Below are 9,709 nucleotides of genomic sequence, written 5' to 3' on the forward strand. Positions count from 1 at the left end.
GTGTCACCTCAAGACCTTGGCCATGGTCTTTTGGTCTTGATTCAAACAAAGCAATCATATTCCTAAATCCTGACCCTAATCTTTAACCAGAGTGAAATGGCCTCAGGTGAACCAAGAGAGCTCTTTCCCAAGAGTTTAAGGCTAGAACTGAGAGAGTCATTTGTGTGTTGGAGGCTCTGAGAACCTGAGGGCACACATTGGATATTTCAAAGTTAAAAAGGTGGACTTGGTGAAAATGAGTCTCGCATGAAAAGACCTAAATGAATACTAGGGTTTGGATAAATTGGATGATCTGCATTATTAAAAATGAATGGCTCAATAAAATCAAATATTCCAAAAGGCTTGTTTCTTTTATCTCCTTTGTATTGGAGAAAAGACAAGACACATTAAAGTGTAGCCTGGGACCCTGAAGTGGGTGCCAAGACCTTTTCAGGGCATCTGCAGAGTCCAAGCTACTTTCATAATGCTGCTATTTTTTGCCTTTTGCATGCTCATTTTCTCATGAGTAGAGTTTTCTAGAAGCTATATGACTTGTGATATCACAATAGACAGAATGAGGGCGCAAATATGAAAATCCAACTGTCTTCTATCAAGCCAGATATTAGAAATTTGCAAAATTATAGAGCAATATGACTCTTCTCATTACCTTTTGTTAAGCTTCTTTAGTTATTTTCATAAAAATTGTATTTATGTTAATACATAGCATATTTATTATTACTGTCTCTCAGTTGATTAATAAGTACTTTTAAGGTTTTCATTTAAATTTCTAAAATAGCAGATTTGGACATATCAACACAAATCAGTACATACTATGTCTATAATAATTTTTAAGAATGTATAGGTGTTCTGAGGCCAAAAAATTTGAGCACCTCTGCATAGAAGACTTTTCTAATGCTTTTCTCCAGCATTAGAAATAACGTTTAGTAAGTCCAAATATTTATCTTTAATCGCCATCAGTGATTTAAAGAAGGGCATTTAAAACGAAAGTGGGAAAAGACCGTGGGAAAAGTTTCTTGAATCAGAGGCTACAATGCAAGCCCAGATCACATGCCCTTTAATCTTTAGGTAGAAGAGTGCCCTGGATCACAAAAGATGGGCTCTGGTAAAGCCCAATTTCTGATGGTTCCTGGGGAGTTGGAGAGGACACTGCATCAGGGCGCCAGCTAACAGCCTCTCTGTGCCTGGATGAGTTCTCTCCTGCTCGGGAAAGTTGCACTGCCTAGCCAGAAGAAAAGGAATTTCTCTCCTATAGGGACACACCTTTCCTGGGAAACACAGGCAAATACTCAGCCCTACACAACAGACCTCTAATTTAACAACCTTGGCGATCACTAGTAATCAGACCCTAACTCACTTGGTGTTTAAAAAATAAGTAATAATAATAACACCAACAGTTTTGGAGTACCTCACACATTTAAAGGGAAGCCCTTCCACCTGTGGAGAGATACAGCTCTGCAGACTCCTTAGATCAGGCAGAAACCAGGTGCCTTGTTGTACAAGGACAGGCTCAACTCTCAGCTGATAACCTCAGGCCCTGGTCTGGTGCCTGGCTCTGCTTTTTGCACACAGAAATGGGATCCTGATCCAGCCAGGGGCCTCTGCTTCCAGCTCGGTGGTTGGAGCCTGCAAACCTCTTTGGTCCTTTGCTCATGGATCCTGCCTCCGGCCCTTCCAAGGAGAGCCTCTGGGCCTCTTTTTGAGTGGAAATAAAACAAGTGTTCAATCAACATCTCAGGAAACCCCTCAAGAGGCATAAAATGGATTAATAGCTTAGATTTGATTAGGTTTTTAAATTTCTCATAATGGTAACAAACTATTCATTTTGGTGGTTCAGAAGAACAGAACGAAGATTTTTTTTTTCAGGCATTGTGCACATTTCCTCGTGGATTAGCCAATCCAGGAAATGACTGAGGGAGCAGGTAAATTGACCCGGGGCTACTCATTTTGTTAACGGAGTAATTAATTGCTATATTTATGTTCCACCTTCTCAAAAGAATTTAAGTTAGCTTAGAAAAATATACAGCAAAATAGTTGAAACAAGGAAGTAAATAGATTACTTGTAAAATACCTTGAACTCCAAGATTTAATGAAAACAAAGGAAAAGGAAGACTGAAGGGTTTCCAGTGGAAGAAAGCATTTAGCTCCAACTACAATCACCAACATTTCCGTGGAGTCATGAACCTGGATTCAGAAACTTTTGTGAAAATGGAAAACAATTAACCCACAATAAGTGAACATGTTCACATACATGACTGTCTAGATTTCTGCTGGAATCTTAATTGTATAGTGTTGTAAAGTGAAAGTTGCTCAGTGGTGTCCAACTCCTTGCAACCTCATGGACTATCCAGTCCATGGAATTCTCCAGGCCAGAATACTGGGGTGTGTAGTTGTTCCCTTCTCTATGGGATCTTCCCAACCCAGGAATCGAACCCAGGTCTCCCGCATTGCAGGTGGATTCTTTACCAGCTGAACCACCAGGGAAGCCCAAGAACACTGGAATGGGTAGCCTGTCCCTTCTCCAGCAGATCTTCCTGATCTCAGCATCGAACTGGGGTCTCCTGCATTGCAGGCGGATTCTTTACCAGCTGAGCCACCAGGGGGGCCATAGTGTTGTAAAGATGCTTTGATATACTTTAAAGATACTTCATATACCTTAAGTTTAAATTTTAAAAAAGGAGATTTATCTCAAATAAATAAATGAGGCAATCAGGACAAGAGACGATAATGTTGAAAATAAGAGAAGACTAGGAGTAAGGTCAGTGAACGACCCAATTGTACATGGAAGGCTACAGTGTCACCTTGAGCTTTCTATCATCCAACGCAAGGAAAAGAACATGATAAGCCAAATACTTCTTGAGACTCTTTAATAAAATCAGATCATCCTCAAGGGAGGTTGTTCAGTGGTTAAATGTGAAAATTTGTTTGCCTGAATTGATTGAATGGTCTTTGTTACTGAATGACTAGATGTGGCTTAACAACTCTGTAAGCTTAGCAAAGTATGAAGATAATTATCCAGTCAACTAGTTGTCATCAGATTTGAATATGTTTTTCCTCTACCTGGTAATATTAATAACACTAATCCTCTACATCTAAATAAAATCTGGTGAAAAGGAAAAACCTCTGAGAAGAGGAAAATAAACTATTCAAATAAACGATTTGTTAGGACTAACATTGAGAACTTAAGAGCGTGAAGGTTAGAGTTCAAGTTCTGACCCTGATTTGCCTGCTGTGTAATTTTAGGCATATTATGTAAGACTCTCTGAGTCTTGCTTCATTGTCTGTAAGATAGTAACTATAACAGTACCTACCTCATAGGGCTGTTATGAGGATTAAGTATGCATATAAAACATTTACCAGAATTCCTTGTTTATAATAAGCATTCACTAAACATCAGACTACACTCCAAACTGCTATACAGACTCATTAAATTCTCACCATAACTCTGTTAATTAAGAGGGCATTTATCATTACCTTGTGCTGTGGACTGAGATAGAAATGTAATTTGCCTAATATGTGCAGAAACATTTGGTGAAGTGAAGGTTACCTATGTGATTCAAGTAAATGGCTTACCCTGAAAGTTCTGTGATTCCACTCTTAGATATTTCTTCCTTTGCATTAATTTGTTTTTATATGTGAACAATAACCAATGAGGGCTTTCCAAGTGGATCCGTGGGTAAAGAATCTGCCTGCAGTGCAAGAGATGCAGAAGACTGTGGTTTGTTTCCTGGGTCGGGATGATCCCCTGAAGGAGGGCATGGCAACCCACTCTAGTATTCTTACCTAGAGAATCTCATGGACAAGAGCCGGGAGGGCTACAGTCCATAGGCTCGCAGAGTTGAACACGACTGAAGCGGCTGAGCATGAATGCAGACAATAACCCATGAGTGGTAGCACATTGAGAGCTTATGCTTTTACTGGGGAAAGGGAAAATGGGATGCTCACCATAGTCCACATATATATCTAAAATGTAGCAATCTTACTGTACTTTCACTGTGTCTTTTAAATAATTAACTTCTGTTAATGACAAAGTTAATGGTTGTTCATGTACAGAGGTGATATACAATTTCCTCTTTCAATACATATACTTGAGTTTTAGAGTTGGTTGACCTGAAGAAGAATGAAATGCAATTGGTGAATGGATATGGCAAAAATCATGGTGGCCACGTCTGGGTAGCTGCCATTTGGAAACTGCCACACTACAGGGTGAAGTCTATACTTGGATCTGTCCTGTGAAGCCTTCTCTGCTTGGTCACTGCTTAAGTTTCCAATGTCTTTTCTCAAAATTCTCTGTACTTTAGCCACACAGAAGTACTTGCTCTTTCCCTTTAGCAGGAAGGAAATTTTTTATCTATATAAACTAGTTCTACTTACTGAAATGTTCTTCCCTTCCTCACCAACTCAACAAGGGAATTCCTTCAAGCCTACTCTATAAAACCTTTCCAGACGCCATTGGTGACAGCCTCCCGCAATCATTCTTGCCAAACTAAGCAGAGTGTATTCTTCTTTCATTTGTGCTGCTTGGTCTGAAGATAACCTCACCAGAGTATGATGTCTTCTAGGCACCCTGCTCTGTGTTTGCTTATGAACAATGTGTAGCCTCGTCTAAGTGTGAGGTTTTGTAGGTGTTTATATCATCAACCTTGTAATTGTCTTATTCAAGTATTCTGTATCTTTTACAAGTTTTACACTCTTAATTTTCTAGGTGCTAGTGCTTCCCACCTGGTGCTCATGGTAAAGAACCCACCTGCCAATGCAGGAGGCATAAGAGACACGGATTCAATCCCTGGGTCAGGAAGATCCCCTGGAGGAGGGCATGACAACCCACTCCAGTATTCTTGCCTGGAGAATCCCATGGACAGAGGAGTCTGGAGTGCTACACTCCACAGAGTTGCAAAGAGTTGGACATGACTGAAGAGACTTAGCAGGCACACGCACACAGACACAGACACACACTCACATGCACACACAGAAGGTAGCAATCTCTACCTTGCCAGCTTTCAGTATTATTGTGAGGATCAGAAGAAAGAAAGGATATGAAGATACTAAAAATTATAAAATAAAACAATAAAACAGGTTGATCCCTGGGTCTGAAAGATCTCCTGGAGTAGGAAATGGCAACCCATTCCAGAATTCTTCCTTGGAGAATTCCGTGCACAGGGCACCCTGATGGCCGGTAGTCCACAGGGGTCGAGAAGAGTCAGACACGTCTGAGCACACACACACTTTAATCTACTAATATATAAAAATCTATAATTATTATAATAAGTTTGTAAATTACCCCTATAATGTGACTTGTTTGACTTCTATGTTTTCATGGCATATTATTCAGTGCCTACAGGTTCACAATTGTGGCTTTTTTTTTTTTTTTTTGGTTGATTGTAACCATATTCTCTGTACCTCTGTTTCCAGCAGGTAGCGGAATTTGATCAAAATCAGTATTACACCAGAGGTTCAGAAAGCCCTGTGGTCATGAAAACAGCCCAGCTTTCTGAGGGCCATAAAACAGCAATGGCTTCCTAATATGTAAAGAAAAATATAAACCCAAAATTTATAAGTATTTATCTACAATGACAGTTAAGTTTAATATTTATAAAATGACATTACAAATTGAAAATAATCTATAGGCTAAGTTTCCTTACTTTACCAGAATTCCCAAGGATAAACAATTATTTGCCAAAAAAACTTGGCCAATTATAAATCAAATGTTTTAAAAAGAATAAGTAATTTGATAAGCAAAGTTATGATTTAAAATTTGTATATCTTTAGTGCAAAAGGAGGTGGAAAAACACAAGGGAAAGTCTTAAAATGGCCCAAGTTAAAGGGTCTCAGAGATATTTTGAAGGAAATGCGTTTAAATGGGAGTCCTAAAGAATGAGTGCTCACTGGAAATCTTCCCAAAAGGAAGAAATCTTTCCCCAAAGAGGAACCAGTTAGGACCCTGAAGAGTCAGAGAACAAAAGGGTCCCCCTCAAAAAGAAGAAATTGTCTTCCAAGGAGGAGCCACACAGCAGGCGACCTGAAGAGGCCACCGCCAGCAAGCAAGAGCAGCAGCTCCAAGAAAAAGCAAAAGCTCTGAGAGCTATCCCAGGAAAATTATAAAGGACGTCTCCCTAGTGGGGCATAACTTGCGGAGGTATTTCCCAACCTTTCCTCTAGAGCCCAACAGAAATAAAAACAAACCAAAAGAAGGAGTGCCCAGTAGCTCAGCTGTGTCCAACTCTGTAAACCCATGGACCAGAGCCCACCAGTCTCTTCTGCCCATGGGATTTTCCAGGCAAGAATACCGGAGTGGGCTGCTGTTTCCTCCTCCAGGGGATCTTCCCAACCCAGGGATCAAACCTGCATTTCTTGCATTTGCAGGTGGACTTTTTACCACTATGAAAACTACTGAAGAGGAAGATGGCATTTTGCAGAGATAATAGCAACAGTACAGAGGCCAAAATGTGCACTAAGATTGGAAGGACAGAAAGAAATTTGGACACACAGAGGAGAGGATGGGGGCTGAAACCCACAAACCCCAAAGAGCCTTGAATGCCTTGACTGGGGTTGACCATTCACTATTTGAAATATGAGGAACAAAGGACAGCTCCAGGTTTGGAGATGCCGCCTAGCATCATTACTCACTAGAAGCATGCGCTAAGATTTCTCTTCCCAAAGTGAATGTGTTTTCCTCTTAGTCTGGGCCATCTGGCTTTCAACTAGGCATACAGTAGTGAGGAATAAAGAGGCCAAGAGGCCAGAATGTTCTATTGCTCCCCACTCCCTACCCCGCCCAGGTTGCCCCCCCTTCAACCCCTGCATATCCATCCATTAACACACAATTAATTCCCTGGCTTTTTCAAAGTCTGGACCTCCCACCTCTCCCTCCTCTTGGCAATTAAAACTCTGCCAGTTAAAAGGCTAGAGACAACAGGTGTGTTTCACACTCGGTTTCACTTTCCTGCAAGGTGCCAGACGGGCAGCCGAAAGACCACAGACGTCTTTGTTCGTTTAACAGTATCCGTTGGTAAGCAGCCGTCTCTCCGCCTGCTGGTAACCTCAGTGGGATCAGGAAGGGTAGGAAGCCTCATCGATCCTGCTAAGTCCTCTACAGTCACTGCTTGGCTTAGGGGGTGAAACCCCACCTGGGAGGGTCACATCCTGAGGGCATAGCTCTGCACTAGGCATTCATCCATCCATTCTTTCAGTCAGTCAGTCAATGAACACCATTCACTGAGCCAGGAGGAGCCACCGCTCTGCTACTATGTGCGAGATTCAAAATGGGTAAGAAATGGTGTGGCTTCATGAGAGATTCCAGTCTAGTAGAGGAAATGCAAACACAATTCAGTGTAATATAATTGGGAAGTGTAGCATTAAAGACCTTTATTTGAAGCTTATTTGTACATTAGTTCTGGAAATGGCAACCCACTCCAGTATTCTTGCCTGGGAAATCCCATTGCCTGAGGAGCCTGGTAGTCTACAGTCCCTGGGGTCACAAAAGAGTTGGACACGACTTAGCAACTAAACATTATATATTAGTTAATATATAGAGTTAGGAACTTATATACAAATAAACTTATGTAGTTCTTATTATGTATCCAGTACTGTTCTATACCTTATTAGTATTAATATATGAATATTGATTCATTTAATCCATATAACAACTTCACTGGGGAAATAGATATTACAGTTATCCCTATTTAATGTGAAAACAGGCATTAAAAGTTTAAGCAACTGTCCCAAGTTCACCCAACTTGCCAACAGTTCAGAGATACTAAGTGATAGAACTGAAGTTTGGATCAGGCAACCTGCCCCCCAGGATCCAAGGTCTTAACTGAATGGAGGCCTGCGAGAGACACATTTGGAAATTAATTCTATGGAGCCCAGACCTCAGGTCGTCACAAGTGTCCCCTAGCCCAGGCCCAGAGGATCATCATTCCCCGTACACGAAAGGCCCAAATCAGGGCTGGCCTGGCTGCAGGAAAGAGCAGGGACTGAGATCCATCCTGCCTCCAATCAAGGTTCAGTTGTATCAACTGGGGGCGAAGTCTTGTAACAGTTGTTTGCCTTGAAAGGAGCCCCATTTTCTAATTCATACAAAGACACCGTATGTGCCACCCTTTGCCGCATGCTGACATGCCTTTGATTGAAAAACCAGGATATGACTAAAAGTTTCTCTCGGGAGTTGAGATAATAGACCAGTGTTTTCTAAGGACTTCTCTGGTCTGAGCTGACCTCCTCCCACAAGCCAGCTAATCCTGGCTTCATTACCAGAGTTTGGGTTTCATTGTTCATCTGGCTGAAAAGCAATGCCCCAAACAAAGAAGAAAGGCTAAGCTCTGAGGAAGGCAGCTTTGTTAGGAGCCACCAAAGGCAGACACCTGCAGAGCAGCACTGCACCCCTGAAGGCTCCTGAAGAAGGTAGGGTTTCTTGGGAAATGTAAAGGGGACAAGAATCTAGGGAATGATAATCAAATCTCCCAATAATTCTTTAAAGTTGTAAGCTATATATATATATATATCAGTTCAGTCGCTCAGTCATGTCCGACTCTTTGCAACCCCATGGACTGCAGCACGCCAGGCTTCCCTGTCCATCACCAACTCCCAGAGTTCACCCATACTCATGTCCATTGAGTCGGTGATGCCATTCAACCATCTCATCCTCTGTCATCTCCTTCTCTTCCCACCTCCAATCTTCCCCAGCATCAGGGTCTTTTCAAATGAGTCATTCTTCCCATCAGGTGGCCAAATTATTGGAGTTTCAGCTTCAGTATCAGTCCTTCCAATGAATACTCAGGACTGATTTCCTTTAGGATGGACTAGTTGGATCTCCTTGCAGTCCAAGGGACTCTCAAGAGTCTTCTCCTACACCACAGTTCAAAAGCATCAATTCTTCGGTGCTCAGCTTTCTTTATAGTCCAGCTCTCACATCCATATCTAACTACTGGAAAAACCAGTACAAAAGGAGCAAAGTGTTGCAGAGTAATAATAGTTCTCAAGCCTCTTGGTCTGTTCAGTCTGCTGTAGCAGAATCCTATCGACTGGGTGACAGACATCTATTTCTCACAATCTGCAGGCTGTGACGTCCAAGACCAAGGAGCAGCAGATTGAGCACCTGGAAGAACCTGGTTCATGAAGCACGGACAGCTGTCTTCTCTCAGCGTGCTCACATGGTGAAGGGGACAAGAGAGCTCTCTGGGACCTCTTCTATGAGGGTACTAGTACCATTCATGTGGGTTCCACCCGCATGACCCGATCACCTCTCAAAGGCCCGCACCTCCTAATACCATCACAGTGCGTATTAGTTTTCAACGTATGCATTTTCACTGAAGGACAGGCACAAACATTCAGTTTCTAGCAGACCCAAAGTCTGTTTTTAATACAAATATCATGTAACTTTTCCATTATACCACAAAATAAAATGTGTGGCTAATATACCATCCTCACACACAATCTTTTTAAATCAATATAAAAGTGAAAGAATGATTTCTAATAATGTAACATGTATTTCAATCACAAATGCTTGGGTACGACCACACCTAGATGTAATGATGACAGTCAAGTGCTATGTCTTCACAAAGAAGCACTATGAATGCATGATCACAAACACTGCCAAATTCAGCTGAGCTGTGCTGGCAGCTTGTAGACCATGAAGGTATTACCACTGGTGACCTAATTTTTGAAAATGGTGAGTGATTCTTGTTAAAGTGCTCAAACAGCCACGTTCAGC

Source organism: Ovis canadensis, chromosome 6 (assembly GCF_042477335.2).
Source record: "Ovis canadensis isolate MfBH-ARS-UI-01 breed Bighorn chromosome 6, ARS-UI_OviCan_v2, whole genome shotgun sequence".
Classification (NCBI taxonomy): Eukaryota; Metazoa; Chordata; class Mammalia; order Artiodactyla; family Bovidae; genus Ovis; species Ovis canadensis.